The 23,080-nt window shown below is 37.3% G+C and overlaps 1 pseudogene; it reads left to right on the top strand.

Annotated features, from left to right (window-relative positions):
- The first annotated feature begins 20,397 nt into the window (after window positions 1-20,397).
- LOC139191136 (G-type lectin S-receptor-like serine/threonine-protein kinase SD3-1) lies at window positions 20,398-22,677 on the top strand (annotated as a pseudogene).
- Window positions 22,678-23,080: the final 403 nt, after the last annotated feature.

Genomic DNA, 23,080 nt, shown 5'->3' with positions numbered 1-23,080 from the left:
AGAAGTCCAATGCCAGAACAAAATAATTTAGAAGTTATAACAATCGACCATAAGAAGTATGATATGCACCTTTCTAGAAATCGAACAAATTTCTTAAATCACAAATGAGGCTCAGTTTTCAATCTTATCCGACATTACTAAAAGAGCAATTGGAATCACCCTCTTGATCGCCTAAAACAATCGGCCAAAAGAAGCATGAGCGTGGCATGAACCTGAACACGGGCAAGTTATCCACCATCCAGCTACTTAGAAGGAAATCACATATGAGACTCAGTTTCAATCTTATCTGACATTACTACATGAACAAGTTATTTTGGAGTTACCCTCCTGAAGGGATGGGCAACAGTTATGGCGGACGGGTAACTGCGGTTATTTACCCATACTCATACCCGTATAACCGTTTACCCGTTTGGTAATTGCCTAAACGGTTATACCCATACCCATAACCGTTTATAAATGGTTAACCATACTCATTTAACCGTAACAGTTTAATACTCGTTTACCCATTTATCTTTTTTTTTTACCATTACTCATTTTTCATCCGTCTACATGTTTTTTTTTTTTTTTACCAATCCCAAACCAAATTTTCTGGAATCTCAAATATTTATGGGATTTTGGGACAAATTGGAAATCCCAGATTAAAATATAAAATTATGAATTGTTCTTCAAATCGGAATCCCCAATTCCCCACAATCTTTGCTAGAAGTCAGATCTTGAAGGTAGAAGATGAAGCCAGTTAATGATAAAACGATCACAAAAGACTACGAAACATACTTTGGTGTGCTCCATGGTGCTCCCAAAATATCCTATATATTTCAAATGATAAAGATGTGTAAGCAGCTGCAATCTCTACATCTTTCAACTTTGGAGAACTTCCTGCAACTCTAAGTGTTCAATATGTTGGATTTAATAGTCTTAGGTGCAAACATTGATCTAAGGACAGCTGAGTGAGGGTTTTACTTGAATTCAACTGTTGAGATTAAATCTCAACCAAATCCGATGGTTGTTACAATTCCAAATAAAAAGGTCGTACCCAGTGCACAAGGCTCCCGCTTTACGCAGGGTCTGGGAGAGGTGAATATATATTTAAAATTAAATAATATATATATTTTGCACAAGGCTCCCGGTTATGGGTATAACCGTTTACAATTCCAAATATATATTTAAAATTAAATAATATATATATTTTTTGGTTCGGTTTGGAATTATCGAATGAATGAAAATGTGAGACCCGTACCAAAATTTCGGGATCGGTTCGGGATGAGGTATCGAAATTTTCGGGATTTGAGATTTGAGATTTTTTCGGTTTGGTTTCGGAATTTTTTTGGTTCAGTTTGGAATTTTCAGAATTGTTTCCCACACCTACAGAACATGGTTTGTGTTAATTTTACATATATAAAATAAATGAGTAAACAGTTACCCGTTTATAACCGCGATTAATACCCATAACCACCCATTTAAATTTCACCGGTAAACGGTTATACCCATAACCGTTTAGATAAATAAACGGTTATCCATAACTATAACCGTGAGGTTTAAATGGATGGGTAACCACAGATATCCATAACCGCGGGTATTTTGCCCATCCCTACTTGTGGCTGATTATTATAAGTTTTTTTCAGAATGAAAGAGATAATTTTATATAAATTCCCTAACGAGTACATCAGTCACGTGAGAAAGATTATCTATTTCATAAGACGTATATGATTCTTGATTTTAGGGTCGTTATTTCTTGGAACTCCGTTTGTTTCGTTTTTATGTGATCAAGAGGGTGCCTCCAATCAAATTTGCTCTTTTAGTAATGTCAGATAAGATTGAAAACTGAACCTCATGTGATTTAAAAAAATTGTTCGATTTCTAGAAAGTAGCTGAAAGGTGCATAAGATGCTTCTTATGGTCGACTGTTTTAACTTCTGTTCAGAGAGAAAGAGAATAAGTTTATATCAATTCCCGAATGAGCTAAAGCATTCGATTAATAAATATAATCTCCTCTTTCACTTTCCCTTTCTTAGTAGCTAAATTATTTTGTCTGGCATTGAACGTCCTGTTTAGGATAGGTTATGATGCAGGACAGAACCAAGGGTATCGAGGAGAGGGGAATAGATAACCTGGGATTCGCTCAACCAGGGGCAACGGAGCTAGCTCACGTCGCTAATCGTGGATTCACTCACACCACCAAGCCAAATGCTTGATTGGGGAAGGAGAAATTGTAAGCATATAACTTATAGAAACTAAATCACGATACCAACTTCATCACTTACCTGATGAAGACATTGCTGCTTTAGTTAGAAGGATTCTTTTGCAACTCTGCACTACCGAATACAAGGCTCAATCAATGGGGCTTGAGTATCTGAAAGCTTGTGTGTTTGTGAGAGCGCAGGGACCCTAGTTTTATACCATAAACGATGGAGTTCAATAAGGACACTTCCCATTATGTAATCCTTATCAAACTATCTTTATCACCGTGAAAACCGTAATAAACATATCAGATAATAAAGTCCCAGTTCTATCGAGATTATCCTTATTATACAATTTCTGTAAAGCCATTCCACGTAGCTAATGTTAGTCTCCTTATTATTCCAAAACTCTTTTACACGATAAACAAGTGTTTGCTCTCTATAGAACTTACATTCTCCCACTAGAGCTAATATTTGTTTATCATGTACACTTATAGAAGTGGAATAATACTTGATTGGCCAAGAGACTAATATCAGCTAAAATCGATTACAAGTTCCTGTCGTTAATAAGCATTCATAAAGAACCAAAGGGCATCACACTCCCACTGAAGAAGTATTGTCCCCATAGTCACTGTAATGAAGCTATATAACACATGAAACTCCAACAAGATATGTAATTTAATGTAAGACATGTTCGCATGTATATTCTAGTAACACATCTTACACTTGGTCCTCCACAAGATTGATAAAACAATCAATTCCAAATACTTCATAGTGAAGTCTTCAAGTTGTTTATTCCTTATAACAATTCTGAGAATCATTATCCATCCTGCATTATAAAGAAATACATGCACTTTCATAACTAACTGCTGAGCTTGATAGGAAAACTTTAACAACCATTCAGCATTTCACTTTATTAGCTAAGTGTTCTTTATTATTAATATTCAAAACATTCAGAACTAGATAACTCGCAGAGAAAGAAATTAATACTTGGCTCCCACTAATTCACTGTATCAAAATTATCCAGCACTCCCATACTCATCACATGCTTCTTGAACACCGCATTGGGCACTGCTTTGTTCATAGGATCTGCAATCATTGAACCTGTCTCCAAATAATCAATTTTAACTAACCCAGCCACAACTTTCTCTCTCGCAATGAGGTATTTAATGTCCAAGTTCCTGGTTGCATCTGATCTCTTATTGTTCTTGGAGAAGAATATTGCAGCATTATTGTCACAATAGATTTGGATTGGCCTTGCAATTGAATCAATAACTTTAAGTCCCATTATGAAATTCTTTAACCAAACAGCTTGGTTAACAGTCTCACAACAAGATAAATATTCAGCTACCATTGTAGATGCAGCCACTGTGTCTTGCTTTACACTTTTCCAAGAAACAGCTCCACATGCCATCAAGAAAACATAACCTGATGTAGATTTAAGATCATCCAAACATCCAGCAAAATCGGAGTCACTGTACCCTTCTAACGCCAACTCATTTGTCCTTCTAAAAACCAACATATGTGCTTTAGTTCTTTGAAGATATCGCAACACTCTCTTTGCTACATTCCAGTGAGCTTCACCAGCATTCAATTGGAACCTTCCAAGTACACTTATTGTGAATGCAAGATCAAGTCTTGTGCAGACTTGAGCGTACATTAGGCTTCCTACCAAGGAAGCATATGGCTTGTCTTCCATGATCTTTCTTTCCAAATCATTTTTAGGGCACTGCAACTTACTCAACTTTTCTCCCTTTGAAATCGGCACTTCAATAGTTCCACAACTGGACATGTTGAATCTTTTTAAAACCTTCTCTATGTACCCTCCTTGCGATAGTCCCAACAAACCTCTCCTTCTGTCCCTTTTGATCTCAATCCCTAAGACATACGTTGCCTCTCCCAAGTCTTTCATTTCAAAATTTCTTTGCAAGAAAGACTTTGTTTCGCTTAATAAGCTCTGACTATTAGTGGCAAGCAGTATATCATCAACATAAAGAATTAAAATGATAAAACTGCTCCCACTAACCTTCATGTAAATGCAGTTGTCAGAAAGATTTTCAGTGAAACCATATTCTCTTACCACTTGATGAAACTTGAGGTACCATTGCCTCGATGCCTGCTTGAGTCCGTAAATAGATTTCTTCAACTTGCAGACCAAGTTATCTTTCCCTTCTTCTTTGAACCCATCTGGTTGTCTCATGTAGATACACTCCTCCAAATCTCCATTTAAGAAAGCCGTTTTGACGTCCATTTGATGCAAAGTAAGATCAAAGTGTGCTACCATAGCCATGATAACCCTAAAAGCATCTTTGGTTGAAACTGGACTAAAGGTCTCTTTGTAATCAACACCCTCTCTTTGTGTAAATCCTTTCGCGACCAATCTAGCTTTGTGCCTTTCTATATTTCCATTCGAATCCTTTTTAGTTTCGAAAACCCGCTTGCTTCCTATGAGTTTCATTCCTTCTGTCTGTTCAACTAATTCCCATACACGATTGTTTTCCATTGAGGTCAGCTCACTATTCATTGCTTATATCCACTTTTCAGCATTTGGTCTTGAGATTGCTTCTTTAAAACTTACAGGGTCATTAAATTCTGATAAATCAATGTCACTCTCAGCCAAATATACAAAATCTTATAGTGTCGTAGGTTTCCTGACCCTAGTTGATCTTCTGAAATTAGTGATGGTGTCGATGCTGCCCTCTTGTATTTGATGTTGCTGACCCATGGTGGGTGCTGCTGCCTCAATTATTATGGTACCTTGATCATTATTTATCACTTCTTGAACTGTTGCATCAACTTCATGATCCTCATCACATGCATCAGTTTCATTGTCCTCCATGTGCCCAACAATTTTAAGAAGTGGAGCTGCCACACTTATCTCAGTTTCCATTGGTTGGACTGCGATTTCTTTTTCTTCTTCTTCAAATTCAAAAGTGTCAACCTCAGTCCCAAAACCAGTATCAGTTTCATGCTCTAAGAAGATTGCCTTGCCAGTTTCAACTATTTTGGAAGTGTAATTAGGACAATAAAATCTAAAACCCTTCGACCTTTCTGCATACCCTACGAAAAAACAACTGATGGTCTTGGGATCGAGCTTTTTGTTGTTAGGACTATACACTTTTGCTTCTGCTCTACAACCCCAAACATGAAGATGATTCAAGCTGGGTTTTCTCCCTGTCCACAGCTCAAAAGGAGTACCCTCTACAAATTTTGATGGCACCCTATTTAAAATATAATTTGCAGTCTTCACTGCTTCTCCCCACAAAGAATTTGGCAAATTAGCTCTACATATCATGCTTCTTACCATGTCCATTAAGGTCCTGTTTCTTCTTTCTGCAACCCCATTTTGCTCGGGGGTTCCAGGTGTAGTGTATTGAGCTACAATCCCATGTTCTTGCAAGAATAGTGCAAAAGCTCCAGGATGTCTACCAGTTTGAGTATATCTACCATAATATTCTCCACCCCTATCAGACCTAACAATCTTTATTTTCCTTTCCAACTGATTTTCAACTTCATTCTTATAAATTTTGAAAACTTCAAAAGCTTTAGATTTCTCATTGATCAAATAAATGAAACAAAACCTTGAAAAATCATCAATGAAGGTTATAAAGTATTTGTTTCCTTCTATGGTAGGCGTTGGAAAAGGACCACAAATGTCTGTGTGAATAATTTCTAGGACTTGTTTACTTCTAGTTGATCCTTCTTTCCTACTATTTGTCATTTTACCTTTGATGCAATCCACACAAAAATCAAAGTCATTGAAATTCAAAGATGGTAAAATGTCATTTTTAACAAGTAACTCCATTCTTTGTTTTGAAATATGGCAAAGTCTCTTATGCCATAGGTTTGAAGATTGAGTTTTGGTGTTCCCATTTTGGATGTTAAAAACGTGTTCATCAAGGTTTAACTTTATTTGGAACATCCCATCACTCAAAGAACCAAAACCAATTTGAGATGACTTATAAAAAATGTTGAAGCCAATATTATTAATAGTAAAATAAAAACCCAACATAACTAGTTTTGAAACCGAAATCAACTTCCTTCTCATAGAAGGTACATAAACGACATTTTCCAATTCTAAACAAAAACCAAATTCTAACTTTAGCCTAACACTTCCTAAAGCTTTGACTTCAACTCTTCTTCCATTGCCAACAGAGACTTTGACTTCATCTTTATTTGGTGTTCTCTTTGTTATAAAGTCCTGCAATGAATTCGTAACATGAATAGAAAAGCCTGAGTCAAGCCACCATGCAGTGCTAGGTATATTAATCAAATTTGACTCAAAACAAGCAAAAATTTTTTACCTTTCTTTGACTCTTGTTTAGCAAGCCAAGCCTTATATTTTGGACAATTTCTCTTCATCTGACCTGTTTTCTTGCAAAAATAGCATTTGAAAATCGATGGTTTGTTAGGTTTAAAGATCCTTTTGGTAGGAGATTGAGCCCTTTTGGTAGTTTCTTTCCTGGTAACATCAACAGCCGAAGATTTGTGTGCTTTATAGGCACCATGCACAAGGTTGACAGACTCAACCTTTTCCTTTTCATACTTCTCCTTTTTCATCCTTTCTTCTTCACTTACACATATAGCAATTAACTCATTCACATCCCATTTTTCACGCAAAGCATTATAAGATACTTTCAGTTGAGTGTAGCTATCAGGTAGTGAGTTCATTATCACATGCACAAGGAATGTTTCAGATATAGGTACCTCGAGAGCCTTAAGCTTTCCAGCAACATCCATCATCTTCAAGATATATTCATGTACGCTTTCAATGCTATCATATCTCATGGTGGTAAGTGAGTTCATGAGATTACCTGTCTCGGATTTTGGAGACTCCTTGTACTTTTCTTCGATAGATGCAAGAAATTCCTTGGCATTAGTAGCATCAGGGAAGCCACCTCGAACCACATCAGTCATACTCCTCTTGATAATCATCAGGGAAATCCTGTTTGATTTTTGCCATTTTTCATACTTGGACCGTTGGCTGGATGTGTTCCCATCTGTCGGCATAGGAGGCTCTTCAGTTCTGAGTGCTAAATCCCAATCCATGACTCCCAGCACGATCTCTAGATCCTGTTTCCATTTCTTATAGTTGATACCAGTAAGTGGTTCAACAGTGTTGAGGTTCATGGAGCTAGGATTCATGGCTGTCAAAGCATAAAACTTTCGAATATTAATCCTTATCCCCAAACCATATATCACAAAAAATCAACATTCTTTAGATTGATGAAAACTGTGATTATTTTCTTTGTTCATATCACTTTTGTAGCTGATACATGAATTTCTTTAACTATGATTATAGATCTTTATGATCTGACAATGATAGTTGTATTCATGTATTGGCTGCCAAAACGATATGCCACTCAAAAACTAATATGAACATCTGAACTTCTTTAGAAGATCAGCGTTCACGATTGGTGTTCAAGTGCCATTTTGGTACACATATTAAGATGAAAAACCCACACGAATAAGAATGGCTTTAGCCATCACATACTCGTGTTGTTTTTCCTAGATAATATGTAACCAGTTCTGTAACCTGCACAGCAATAAGAAAACAAAAATTCTCGATGCCTCCAACATAGGATTAAGATGATACGTGAAGGCTCTGATACCAACTGTAAGCGTATAACTTATAGAAACTAAATCACGATACCAACTTCATCACTTACCTGATGAAGACATTGCTGCTTTAGTTAGAAGGATTCTTTTGCAACTCTGCACTACCGAATACAAGGCTCAATCAATGGGGCTTGAGTATCTGAAAACTTGTGTGTTTGTGAGAGCGCAGGGACCCTAGTTTTATACCATAAACGATGGAGTTCAATAAGTACACTTCCCATTATGTAATCCTTATCAAACTATCTTTATCACCGTGAAAGCCCTAAAAAACATATCAGATAATAAAGTCCCAGTTCTATCGAGATTGCTTAAGGCTATTATCCTTATTATACAATTTCTGTAAAGCCATTCCACGTAGCTAATGTTAGTCTCCTTATTATTCCAAAACTCTTTTACACGATAAACAAGTGTTTGCTCTCTATAGAACTTACATAAATCACTCACTTCAATTGCACAAAGCAAAATATATTTTAATTCATTCAAATCTCCTTTCTCAAGGGTTTAGTACATATATTTATAAGGAATACAACACCATGAAACTCTAGTCCGAATTGGACTTTTGCTCTACCCCAAAAATATTTAAAATGTTCTTAAATGACTACTTAACTTTTTGTGTTGCTCTAAAACTCAATTAAATATATTTGATGGTTCCAATATGCGTGAGACTCTTGGTAGATTCCAATACATGCATGAGAGCCTTGGTTACTGCATCATTCTCCTCTTCTCTGAAGAAACTCGTCCTCGAGTTTAAATCTTTGTTGACTCCGTTATAATCTTGAAATTGATTTTTGGCTTTCCACGTGAATAAGTACTTGGAATATTTTCTTATTCTTGAAGTGCTACATTCATGATCCATGAAAAATCTTGCAATCCAACTGATATCAATCTTCATTTGATTGACTAAATCAACTAAAACTTGAGAAGCCTTCCAATTAAAAATATCAAAACCAATAAAATCAATGTATTCATAAGTAGTATCTTCTTTCACATCAACAATATCTTGAAATTTGATATCTCCCACTTTAGCAACGTCACCGACTTCCTTCAAAGATTCGTGAGATGAAAACCCTTCTTCTCTCCCACCGAAACTTTTGTTATTACTCAAGCTAAAACCATCACAAATTTCACAATTACTCAAGCAATGATCAAATAAGGGAGGCATACTCAAATGAATCAAAGACGAAGCCTCAATATTTTCACACCCATAATTTGAACTAAGATACTTCAAACTAACCGTATCTTGTGCTAGTTCATTGTAAACTGCTGAACAACAATCTCCTTCTTCAGTTGACTCAAACCATGGAGCGTAATCATGAAAATGGTCAACACATTGCAAACAAATGCCTCCCTCCCCTTCGGAAACCACAACGCCTCGTCGTCGATTTTTGATGCGAGAAATTTGATTGTTGAGATGTCGATGCATCCTCTTAATCTCTTTCATGTCGTCATCAACATACTTGTCATAAACTGGTGGAGAATTCCAATAAACCAAGCTAATCTCTTCAACCATTTGATGTTCAAACGGATGTAAAATATCAGCCATAATCTTCTAACTGTAGCGGAAAACCTGCTCTGATGCCACTTGATGCAGGACAGAACCAAGGGTATCAAGGAGAGGGGAATAGATAACCTGGGAATCACTCAATCAGGGGTAACGGAGCTCGCTCACATCGCTAATCGTGGATTCGCTCACACAACCAAGCCAAATGCTTGATTTTAGAAGGAGAAATCACTCTCTTCAAATGCACAAGGCAAATACAATTTTAATTCATTCAAGTCTCCTATTCAAGACTTTCTAGTACAATATTTATAAGGATTTACAAATTAATTGCCTTCAGATTTCTATAACACCCTTGCAACTTCCAAAATAACTTAACAAATTCCCAAATAATTAAAATACAAAACCTTTGTTATTCCAAGGCATATTAATAGCTTCAAATTGTTTTCTTCAAGGCATGCCACCTGCATCATTCTCCTATTCTCAGAAAAAAAACTCATCCTCGAGTTTGCATCCTTTTAATCTTGATTTGAATTTAGGTTTTCGACCTGTCCAAGATGTTAACTGTTTGGGCTCTCCAAATACTTGAGTATTAACAACTTGGGCCAAAGATATCTTCAAAAGAGCAAACGAAAAGCCATCACATAAGGCACCGAACCAGATTTGCAAAATAGTACAATCGATGACATCAAAGCCATTGAAATCATCTTCCAACCAAGAGTTTCCTTCCTTTATTGGAAGAGGTTGAAAAACTGTAGGCTCAAGACTTCCTTGTGTAGTGGTTGATGATGTAATTTCTTGAATAAACTTAATTGGAAATACCTCTTTAGCAGGAATCACCAAATACCCATCATTAGAGTAATCATCATATGTTGGAGGAAAACTCCAATCAACTCGTTGGGAAGAAAATAAATCTTGTTCCAAAAGAAGTTGCTTAGAATTAAATTCAAAAACCTGATTATCATTCTGGGCAACAAAACATCCACGTATTCTTTCCATTTGAAATAGAGTTCTTGGCGTACAGAACGTGTACCTCTCCTAAAAAACTGCTGGACAATCTACTTTGTTTAGAAGAAGAATGGGGTGTAGCCCATATTTTAAGGCTCTAGCAAGTACGAACTTGGTCTGTGCAAGCGGACCTTCCCCAACATCAACAAATAAAATTGCACCCTTGACTATACCAACAACCCGCTCAGCTTCACAACCGAAATCGGCATGTCCAGGCGTATCAACCATGTTTAACTCATTCTCCTTCCATGGAATTGGTGCGACCTTGGAGGCGATGGTAATTCCGTGCTCGCCATAATTTAGTGGAGAACACCAATCAAAAAATTTCTCTTTCACTTCTTCATCGTTAATGTACTCATCGTAAATTGGTGGTAAATTCCAATCGACGAAACTAGTTTCTTCGACAGTGTGCTCTTCAAACAAATTGTAAATCACAACCATGATCTTCAACCACAACGGATAACCTGCTCTAATGCCACTTGATGCAGGAAGACCAAGGGTCTCGAAAAGACGAGGGATAGATAACCTGGGATTCGCTCAACCAGGGGCAACGGAGTTAGCTCACGTCGCTAATCGTGGATTCGCTCACACGACCAAGCCAAATGCTTGATTGGGGAAGGAGAAATCACTCACTTCAATTGCACAAAGCAAAATATATTTTAATTCATTCAAGTCTCCTTTCTCAAGGGTTTAGTACATATATTTATAAGGAATACAACACCATGAAACTCTAGTCCGAATTGGACTTTTGCTCTACCCTAAAAATATTTAAAATGTTCTTAAATGACTACTTAACTATTTGTGTTGCTCTAAAACTCAATTAAATATATTTGATGGTTCCAATATGCATGAGACTCTTGGTAGATTCTAATACATGCATGAGAGCCTTGGTTACTGCATCAGGTTGTGACCAATTAAAATGGACTCGAGTCCAGTCCATTGTTTGTTGTGTCAAAATATAAGATGGACAGGACTGGAGATTATGGGTTATGCATGGGTTAAAAGTTCTGTCTTACTTGTCTCAGCCAATCCAATTCTATCCCTAAGGCCCCATCCCATCTAGCCTACAAAACGGGCCCCTAAAAGCTATTTTCCGAGAGAGGTGGTGAGCAAGCACGGCAGAAGTGAATTTATTTTTTCCTGGGTTTCGAAAACCTGTGCAGATGGGACTGTACACAACCTAGATGGTTACTTTCAGATCCGTGCTAAGTATGTGGTGACATGAACAGGACTTGATGTGACCAACGCAGTTTTTACTCAAAAGCTTGGTGTGGTCGTAACAGAAAATCAACTGGAGGAGTTCTTTTCTCAGATTCTTATTTTCCTTAATGTATGGTAACTCTCTTGTCAGCTGGAAGAGTTCTTTTCCCAGATACCTTGTGAAGTGCAAAGCTACTGTTGTGAGGTAGATCATAAATTTCTAGTCTATGAATATGTCAAGAATGGTTCTTTGGAGAAGTATATCGACGATCCTAAATTGTGTAAGAAGCTGACTTGGGGGAAGAGATTTGATATATGCTTAAGTGTTGCAAGGGTGGTCTATTATCTACACACAAGCTGTAGGGAATTTATGAGCCATGGGAATTTGAAATGCGAGAATGTTTTACTGAATGAAAATTTAGAGGCCAAGGTGACTGAATTTGCACTTGGGAACATAGTCAGCGAGGCATCATGCTCTTCATTCTCTTCTGCAGAGAGAGATGTGGAGGACTTCGATAAGATGCTCTTCATTCTCTTCTGCAAAGAGTGGCTGCAAGGGCATCCAGAGAATGTGGTACACAGGAAAATAATTGGGGGTTTATTCCACAAGAGCTGGAACGCGCTTTAAGAATTGCATTTTGGTGTGTCCAAATTGACGATGATCTGAATTGAGCTGGAACGTAGACAACCTCCAATGAGAGAATTGGTTAAGGTATTGGAGGGCACACTTGACAAAAGGCTTCTTATGTTTAACAGAGTTATGATGCCACAACACACTTTGAGTCCACTGTCTTGGATGTACTCAACATGTATATTTAGAAAGATATTTCTCATTAACTTCAGAAATGATTTACATGATGGTATTTATACCAGTGAGCTAAATAAAGCTTAGATATTAACTATTGTAACTAATTAACATTAAACTAAGATTAGTTACAATACTAAAGTAATACCAAACTTATACACTAAGTAATTACTGACTGTACTGAGGACTTGGATCCTAGTTGGCACTGTTGAGTTGATTGAGGATGTGGCTCTTTAGACCCCCTCAAGCTGAACGGAGGAACACCAAGTGAAAGCTTGGATTTAAGAAGCTAAGACAAGTTCCCGAATGTAGTGATAATCAATTTCCACATGTTTGGTGCGAGCATGAAAGACTGGATTAGATGCTAGAGAGATGGCAGAGATATTGTCACACCAGAGCACTGGAACTTTAGACAGAGGGAAAGCAATGTCGTTGAAAATTTTGCAGATCCAAGTAATTTCAGCAGATGTGTGAGCCAAAGATCAATATTCGGCTTCGGTGGAGGAACGAGCAACAGTGTGTTGCTTCTTTGCACTCCAGCTAATAAGATTGCTACCAATATAAACACAGTAGCCACTGGTGGAGCACCTATCAAATACACAGCCTACCCAATCAGCATCCGAGAAGGCAGTGAGATGCAAGGAACTTTTCTTGAACCAAAGTCCGTCAGTAACAGTACCTTTAAGAAATCGGATAACTCTTTTAACAGCCTGAAAATGGGTTTCTGTTGGACAATGTAAAAACTGACAGAGTTGATTCACAGTAAAAGAGAGATCGGGCCGAGTCCAAGTTAAGTATTGCAATGCCCCAACAATAGATCGATATTCATGTGGATTTGAAAGAAGTGTACCACTATGATCCAATTTTTTAGTACCAAGAGGTGTAGCACACGGGTTGCTGTCATGCATTTTTGTTTTGAGCAGAAGAGCAGCAGCATACTTATGCTGAGAAAGAAAAATTCCTGTTGAACTGCAATGAACTTCCAAACCCAGGAAATAGTGTAAAGGGCCTAGATCTTTTACTGGAAATAGTTGACTGAGCTTATGAATAAAAGCTTGACAGAGTTGGGCATTAGGGCCAATCATGATGATATCGTCAACATAGACCAGAACAATTACAATAGCTGGTTGATAGTGAACAAACAGAGAGCAATCAGAAGTAGAGTTGGTGAAACCAAGAGAAACCAAGGTCTGGAAAAGCTTGTCATACCATGCCCATGGGGCTTGCTTGAGGCTATAAAGGGATTTGTGAAGCTTGCAAACATAAGAAGCTTTAGATGGATCAATCCCTTCTTGTTGATGAAACCTTTTGGTGACTAAACGGGCTTTGTACCGATCCACAGTGCCATCAGGTTTCCTTTTAACACGGAAAACCCATTTACAACCAACCAGATTTTGAGTAGGAGAAGAAGGAACAAGTGACCAAGTTCTTGTGGATTGCAGTGCTTGAAATTCCTCTGCCATGGCTTTGTTCCAATGAGCATGTTTGGAGGCTTGAAGGTAAGTAGTAGGAACAAATTGTGAAGTGTCAAGAGGATGTTTGGTGGCTGCCAAGGCTTTAAGTTTAAAAATGCCGGCTTTGGATCGGGTGGTCATAGAATGAGTGTTGGCAGGGAGAAGGGGTTGGGGTAATGGTGAAGGAGAAATAGAAGGAGATAAGGAAGTTTGACTGGATGAAATAGTGGTTTGGGGTTATGGTGCGGTAACAGGACTGGAAGCACTAAAGGAATGGGAAGGAGGTGACTGAGAGAGAGAGAGTGGTGTGGGACAGGATATTGAAAAATGAAGGGTAAAAGTAGGGAGATAAGAGGTGGATTGTTGTGATGATGCCACAGGAGAAGATTTAAAAGCATGAAAAGGGAAGTGAGTTTCATGGAACAAAACATGTCTTGAGATGTAGACTCTAGAGGTAAGATGATCAAGGCATTTGTAGCCTTTATGCTGCAAGCTATAACCCAGAAAAACACACTGAACACTTTTACCATCCAACTTTGAGGTAGTATATGGTTTGAGCCATGGATAACAGCTGCAGCCAAACACTTTAAGCCTGGAGTAGTCAGGAGGCTTGTGAAATAATAGTTCCCATGGAGAAATTGCAAGACCAGAGATCGTAAGCCAATTGATCAAATATAAGGCAGTAGAAAATGCTTCAACCCAGAATTTATGAGGAACCTTTGATGCAGTGAGCAAAGTTCGAGCAGTTTCTGTGAGATGTCGATGTTTCCGTTCGACACAACCATTTTGTTCTGGTGTGTGAGGACAAGAAAACTGATGCATAATACCATGATGTAGCAGAAAAGCCTTGAAAGTAGTACTAGTGAATTCACCCCCTAAATCAGTTCTGAGAACTTTGATTTTATTTCCAAGTAAGTTTTCTACATAGCTCTTGAAATGAAAAAGATGGAATACACTTCAGATTTCAACTTCAATGGAAAGAACCAGCTATACTTTGTAAACTCATCAACAAACAAGACATAGTAACGATAGCCACTAACAGAAGATGTAAGGGCAGGTCCCCAGACATCACAATGCACAAGGTCTAAAGCAACAGACACAGTACTAACACTGGTAGTAAATGGCAGTTTGTGATTCTTGCCAATTGCACAATCTGAACAAAAGAACGAAGTGAACTTTTTACCACTATAAGCAATAGAACTATTATTGAAAGTTCTTCTGAAGATAACAGAGGATGGATGACCGAGCCGGTTATGCCAGACTTGTAAATAAGCTTTTGTACTAACAAGTGCAGAAGGAGAGTTGAAAGCAGTTGGTGAGCCTTGAAAAGGATAGAAGCTATGTCTAACTGGGCCTAGAAAAAACATCATCCCCGAAATACGATCCTTGATTTTAGATCCATCAGAATCAAAGGTTAATTTGCAGTAATTATCTCTTAGGAATTGATAAGCAGATAGAAGATTATGCTTCATTGCAAGGACATGAAGAACATTATTTAAACGAAAATTAGCAAGAGGAGTTCGAAGAGTAGTAGTACCAATATGATGAATTGGCATACCTTGACCATCACCTATATAGACCTTGTCTTGACCATTGTATGGCACTGGAGATTGAAGAGCAGAAACATCATTAGTGATATGCGATGTAGCTCCTGAGTCCATGAGCCAAGTAGGAGTAGAAGGTTTGTAGTTGGTTTGAGCACACATAACTGCCAGTTTTGCAGGAGGGACTTTACCAGAGTAAGCATGATTCATTCTTTCAAAACAGTCAATAGCTTCATGTTCAGGAGAATGGCAGATTTGACAAGGAGATTTGGAACCATTGGTGTTACCTCTGGAATTGCCTCCAAAATTGTGATTGAAATTATGAGAGTTACCTCTGTAATTGCCCGGATAATTACCACGAGCAATATGTCCACGAAAGTTGTTGTTGTTGCCCCGGAAATGACTTTTGCCACGATAGTGAGTGCCCTGAGAATGATCACGATAGTGAGTGCCCCGAGAAGGATGTGGAGAATAGCCCTGTGGTGTAGGAAGAAGAGGAGGCTGAGAAGAGTGAGCTGCATAAGCCTGAAATGGTTCAGAAATAACAGACTTCTTTTTGCGATTCATAAAGAGCTCATTGTTAATCAACAATCCATGGAGTTCATCCAAAGAGGTGGACAAGATGCAGAGCATAATCGAGTCGATGAAAGACTCATAATCATCAGAAAGACCTTGTAGTGTGATTGCAATCAGATCGCTTTCAAAAACTGGAGCACCAGTGGCCATCAGTGCATCAGAAATGTTCTTGATGAGTTGAATGTACTCTGAAATAGGTAGATCACCCTTCTGAATAGAGTGAAGGCGAGAACGAAGCTAGTGAATATGAGCAGCTGAGACGCCTCCAAAGCGTTGTTCAAGAGTGAGACAAAGTTCTCAATAGGATTGGACACCAACTGTGAAAGGAATAAGATCTTCCGAAAGTGTAGAATTCAACCAAATAAGAATATTTTGATCCTTTTCATACCATAGATCAAAAGCAAGATTTGGAAGTGCAGTGTTCTGGACAGATTCATCAAGAAGAAACGGCGAGGGACAAGCTTCAGAGCCATCAACAATTCCGGTAAGCTTATACCGACGAAAGATCGGAGCAAATAAAGCCTTCCAAACAAAGTAATTATCGCGTTTGAGCTTTATAGGAACCATACAGCTAATATTTTGAATGGAAATGGAAGAAATTGAGGGAGAAGGAGAAACCGAAGCCAAATTAGGGTTCATCGGGGCCAAATTTAGGGCAAAAATTGCAGGATCCGTTGGAGAAGAAGTTGATGAAGTCATAGACTCAGCAGATCACAGAGAGTGCAGAAGAGCGAAGATCACTAAGAGCACAATTGCTTCCTCCTTCCAGAAATCGCAAATCGAATAGACGACAGATCTAAAAAATCGGAGATCACAAATTGAAGCATGGACAAAAATCACAAAAAAACGCAGATCACAAAGATTACAGAAACTGCGAAGATCATCAAACACGAAGATCACAGATCGCAAAGATCAAAGATCGCAGGAAGCGACGAAGCGAGAAAGAAGAGGATCGAGAGAGAGAAAGGCGGTTAAGCAGAAAGGGATGATACCATATTTAGAAAGATATTTCTCATTAACTTCAGAAATGATTTACATGATGGTATTTATACCAGTGAGCTAAATAAAGCTTAGATATTAACTATTGTAACTAATTAACATTAAACTAAGATTAGTTACAATACTAAAGTAATACCAAACTTATACACTAAGTAATTGCTGACTGTACTGAGGACTTGGATCCTAGTTGGCACTGTTGAGTTGACTGAGGATGTGGCTCTTTAATGTACACCTTGATAACAGGGAAGTTACGAAATACAATTTTATGCATCGCCCAATTAGTTTGGTTATGTTGTTTTCAATTTCATGTCATCCTTAAAGTCGATGGACATTTCCTTGATTAACTATTGCCTTTGTTTTTTTTTTTTTTTACTGTTTCATAGAACCATGTCTTTCATGTAAAGTTTAACCAAATTTCCTGGAATGTTTGAGCAGGTTCTTAACCTTAGTGTGGACCCAAGTGCTGCAGAAGAATGAATAGCAAAGCTGCATGTAGTGCTTGTAGTGATAATTGTGCTTTATTCCAAATACACTAAGCTGCTTAAGTTACCTTACCCGTGGCAGTGGTAATCCTCATACCGTGGAGGATTATATGAGAGTTATCACCCATTTTTAATCATAGACTTGATATGTTATATATTGTCATTTAAATATACTTCAAGTTTCAAACGTCGTTTCAAATGAAAACTATATGTCTAGATTTTAGACATGCCCTTGTGTTGGTTCAACGTATTTTCAGGTTGCGAGTATGTGTGGAAGCATGTAAACAAAATGATAACTTGTTAGAGAACTATTTCTTTCAAGTTAATTATGTGTGGGGTGGATTCGGTTCTAATCTACCACTTTAAACCAAAGGTGAATAATTAAGAAAAGCGTCCTGGACCCTGTCGATTGTTTAGAGAACACTTTGTCATATTCTTGTTTGGAACAATGCTACTCTTGAATCATGTATGTTTCTTTCGTTGGCAAGAAAATTTGGTTTTTGTATTTTTATTGAATCACACTCTCGTCCAATATTATTAATTTTAATAATATCTTTAATAAAAAGCAATTAAAATAGAACAATAATGTAGTCCTGGTCTGAACAAACATCAAACTGATAACAGTATTGTTTTCATTATTCTGCTTCTTAGTCCGACACTGCACCAAATGCTTTACTAAGCTAGTCTAGCTTAGTCTAGTCTAAGCCAATTCAGCTTAGTCCTTGCAGCTAGTCCAGTCCGAGACAGTCTGATGCAACAAACACACCCTCAAGCCCCTGAAAGTGATTGCCTTGCCTAAACAGTCAACATTGTACCCAATTGGGTTAGTTTTGGCTCCCATTCATCCACTTGAATCTATTCAACACTAGACCTGGCATTCGTGTCATGTTTTCCGTGTTCGTGTCGTTTTCGTGTCATACCTGATATCTTAACGGGTCGTGTCATGTAACACCCGTTAAAATAAACGGGTAAAATGACCCGACCCAAAATCAACCCTATAATATTAACAGGTAATGACCCGATCCGTTACCCATTAAGGAAAATATATTTTAAACCAATAAATAATCAAATGAAAAACATAATACTAAATAAGTAGATACATACCATATTGTCACATCCGAAACATAAAAACACATTTTTCTTTTAAGTATATTTTCACTTACGTAAAGTCTTTCATAGTTTTTTAATTAATGTAGAAGTGTAAAAAAAATGTAGAAAAATATATATAAACGCTCGTAATGACAAGTTTTACAACTTTCATGAAGAGCTTAACTTCGAAATTCGCCACTATAATCATATAAATCATAGATCAAAATTTAACCGTTGATTGTTGTTTACATTTACGCTTCATTGTTCTCATCAAATTTTGTTTTTTTTTTTTTTCAAATTTTCTTTTTTTGAAAACTTGATCTATTAGAGGATGCAGGAAGGTGAACGGTTTGGATCGTTGATATTATATTCAGAGTTTTACGGTTAGTGAAAATATTGTTTGATGTTTATAAAGTTTCTACAAACTATATGACATCAACTCATATTTTAGTTAACCGTAAATATCGAAATGTGATATCAAAGATTTGAACCGTTCATCTTCTTACATCCGCCAGATGATCATGTTTTCAAAAAAGAAAATTTAAAAAATGAAATTCAGTAACAAGAATAAAGCGTAGATGGCAATCAACGGTTAAATATAAATTTAAGGTTTATGAATTATAGTGTTGGATTTCGAAGTTGACCCTTTCATGAAAGTTGTAAAGTTTGTCACTATGAGTGATTGTATATTTTTTTTACATTTTTTACACTTCTACAATAATTATTATTAATTTTATTAATTTTGCCCTCAAATAAAAAATATTATTCATGAGGATTTTAAAAATCTAAACCATAATGTAAGTGTATCCATTATCTAGTCGTGGAGGAAAAATGATGAATCATGAGTGTTTATATATTCTTTCACATTTTTCATACTTGTATGTATGTCTTCTTATTTCTTGCCTATACAAAGACTATATTAGTTTATTTTAATTTTAGACAACAACATGTTAAGTAAAATTTATCCTAGTAATGATAATAAGGAACTCTCATAATAAAAATAAATAATGACTAAAACTTTTTTTTTTTAAACTTATATAGAATAATAATACAAAACTATATATTTAATATAGAACATATTGTATATATTAATATGGCTATTGTATTTTCTAATAAATCTCTTAGTAATTAAACTTTAAAATTATCAAAATAATTTTTTTTAACGGGTCAAAACGGGTTACCCATGTGTTACCCACATGTATACTGGTTAAGAACCCGTTATAACGGGTTCTTAACGGCCGATAATGACCCAATAAGTTATCATGTTGATCCGAAACCCGTTATTTTCGTGTCGTGTCAGAAATTGCCGGGTCTATTCAACACCCACTTTATAATCTCTTAAAAATCCAAATTTTTACTCTCTTTACAGCTCCTTTTTTTGTCACTTGCTTCCTCCCGTTTAAATCGTAGGCTGCCTCATTCGGTCAGTCAATCTCTGTTTGAGTATTCAAAATTCTGAATGTTCACATGACAATTTTACAATGTTCCAAATACATATAATGGGATGCTTCTGAGATGGTCATGGGGGCATTCCACCGGCTTGTTAAATTTCTGGGGTTTTAACTGCCTTTTCAGGTACCAAGTTCTGAATATTGTATGTATTCCTTCTTGACTTGTAGGAAATTTATGTTGACTGTTATTTCCTTGAGTTTATCGTAAATTTTTTGGAACTTCAATTTTCTGTTGGCCTAAAAACATTGTTTTTTTTTTTTTCATTTTTGTTTGTTTTTATTTATTTTTTATTTGGGCTATGAGTTGCCTTGATTCTTGCCATTTTTACTTTTCAGTGGGATTGTTCATGAAAATTGTTGGAAGTTTTTATCCGTTTCTACATTTCTACTCCAATTTTTTCCTAGTGAAATTCATTAACTTTGATACGCAAAGCACTTAAAGAAGGTCATAGTACTGATTATTTGTTTTTGTAGGATCTATAAGCATATTCAGCTATGCCTGAACTGGTCGAACATCTCCGTAAATCGCGTCTCCTGCTGTGTATCTTTCTTGCATTCCTGTTAAATACTCTTGCAACTTCAGATATTCCCTTGGGTTCCAAAATTTCTATAGCCGATAAAACATATGGATCTCTCCAAATGGTGACTTTGCATTTGGATTTTTTAACCGTTCAGACCAGCCAGGCTATAGTTTCGGGATCCGTCTCATTTCGAAAATTTTTCCTCTTGACCAACAACTTTTGGTATGGAGTGCTGCAGCTGATCTTATTATTGGTAACAATTCTTATGCCCAGCTGACCCAGGATGGCGAACTAGTTTTATTCGATTCCTTGAAGGGTGTCACTGCATGGACCAGTAAAACAAGGCAATTATCAGTTGTTTCTGCTGCTCTTAATGACAATGAAAATCTTGTTCTATTGAATCAAGAGAAACATATTGTTTGGCAAAGTTTTGATACTCATCTGACATACTTCTTCCTGGACAGAGCTTCTCTACATTGTAAACACTTCGAGCTGCAAGCAAGAATTGTGTGTCCAGTTACTACACTCTTCTTATGAGTGCTTCTAGTCAGTTGCAACTTCGATGGGAAAGCCATGTCACCTACTGGACAAGTGGAAGCCTTTCTAGTTCAAACCTCAGTGCTTTCATCACTTCTGAGGGAGCCTTACAACTCCGTGACCAAAACTTGAAACCTGTGTGGTCAATGTCCGGTCAATGTCCGGTCAAGATCACAATGACTCCATAAATTACAGGTTTCTTAGGCTAGATGTTGATGGTAATCTCCGATTATACTCATGGGTAGAAGATTCAAAGTCATGGAGATCAGTCTGGCTGGCTGTTGAGAACCAGTGTGATGTCTATGCAACCTGTGGCCAACGTGTTATCTGTGTCTTCAATGATTCTGGGTCCCCTGATTGCGAATGTCTATTTAAGCAGCAGACAAATGAGTCCACTTCCAGATGTTTTATTCCAAATAATCGCTGTTCTTCTGGTTCCAACATGCTTCATTATAAGCATACTTTCCTACATGGAATGTACCCACCAACTGATGATGTAGTTGCCAAAGTTAGTCTAGAGGAATGCAAAAGCTTGTGTCAGAATGACCTGACTTGCACTGCTGCAACATTTTCGAATGATGGAACTGCATGATGCTTAATTAAGAGAACACTGTATGTTACTGGCTATTAAGACCCCTCACTGAGTTCAGTATCTTACGCGAAGATGTGTGCTGATCCATTAGCTGTAAATCCCAATCACTCATTGTCTTACCCTCCTCCACTCAATCCCTCTCATAAGTTTTGTTTCCCTTGCATAATTGGAGCAGCAGCAGCAGGAATGTTCGTTGTATTTATTTTAGTTCAACTGGCACTTGGTTTCTGGTTCTACAGAAGAAGAATAGGAAGAAAGCTGCTTTTTCTCTTACGTACCAGCCCAAACTCAAACGGTTTGATAGTGTTATCGTTCTCTGAAATAGAGGAGCTTACAAAGAACTTCAAATACCAGATTGGGCCTAAGATGTTCAAGGGCGTTCTTCCAAAAAGAAAACAAGTTGCTATCAAAGATGTGGATGCAAGCGTAGAAGAAAGAAAATACCGGGGTGTAGTTACAAAGATAGGTAACATTCATCACAAAAGCCTTGTGAAGCTGCAGGGCTACTGTTGTGAGGTAGATTACAAATTTCTAGTCTATGAATATGTGAAGAATGGTTCTCTGGAGAAGTATATAGCAGATCATAAATTGTGTAAGAAGCTGAATTGGGGGAAGAGATTTGATATATGCTCAAGTGTCGCAAGGGCCGTCTGTTATCTACACACAAGCTGTAGGGAATTTGTGAGCCATGGGAATTTGAAATGCGAGAATGTTGTGCTGGATGAAAATTTAGAGGCCAAGGTGACTGAATTTGGACTTGGGAACATAGTCAGTGAGGTATCATGCTCTTCATGTTCATCTGCAGAGAGAGATGTGGAGGACTTTGGTAAGATGGTGTTAGTATTAGTAAGTGGCTATTGAGTTGGGGACCCTTGTGAGTGGGCATACAAAGAGTGGCTGCAAGGGCATCCAGAGAATGTGGTAGACAGAAAAATAATTGGCGGGTTTCTTCCACAAGAGCTGGAACGTGCTTTAAGAATTGCATTTTGGTGTGTCCAAATTGATGAGCGTAGAAGACCTCCGATGAGAGAGGTGGTTAAGGTATTGGAGGGCACCTTGAGCGTTGATCCACCACCACCCTCTTTTTCTTGTCAAGGGCCACGGGATGACGAAGAGGAGCCATAAAAACCAGCCATATGGAAGATATTTTATTTTATTTTTGAAATATCCTCAAGAGTTTTAAGCTGTGCATAGTAGGACTAACAACACAATGACAATTTAGCCTTGTGTTCTTGTCTTTGAGATAGTCCTAACGAGAGATTTCCATCCACATCCGAGCTTGACTATAATGAAACGCCATTTTGCCATTTAACTTTTGAATTTCGTGTTTAACGTTGAAATGTATTTTACATTTGTGCCCTCTTTTTTTCTCTGCATATAAGAATAATCACGACGCTAATGAAGTTCCTGCTCTCTTCCAAGTAGCCAAATCCAGTTTTCTCAGGTAAGAATTCTCATTTCATTTTCATTATTACATGGCCTAAAGATCTGGCAGTTTTGTATTTTGGTTATAAGAGGGGTTTGCTTT

The sequence above is a fragment of the Malus domestica genome, chromosome 14 (genome assembly GCF_042453785.1).
Source record: "Malus domestica chromosome 14, GDT2T_hap1".
Taxonomy (NCBI): domain Eukaryota; kingdom Viridiplantae; phylum Streptophyta; class Magnoliopsida; order Rosales; family Rosaceae; genus Malus; species Malus domestica.
The sequence above is the reverse complement of the archived record's forward strand: the minus strand, read 5'-3'. Positions and strand labels throughout refer to the sequence as shown.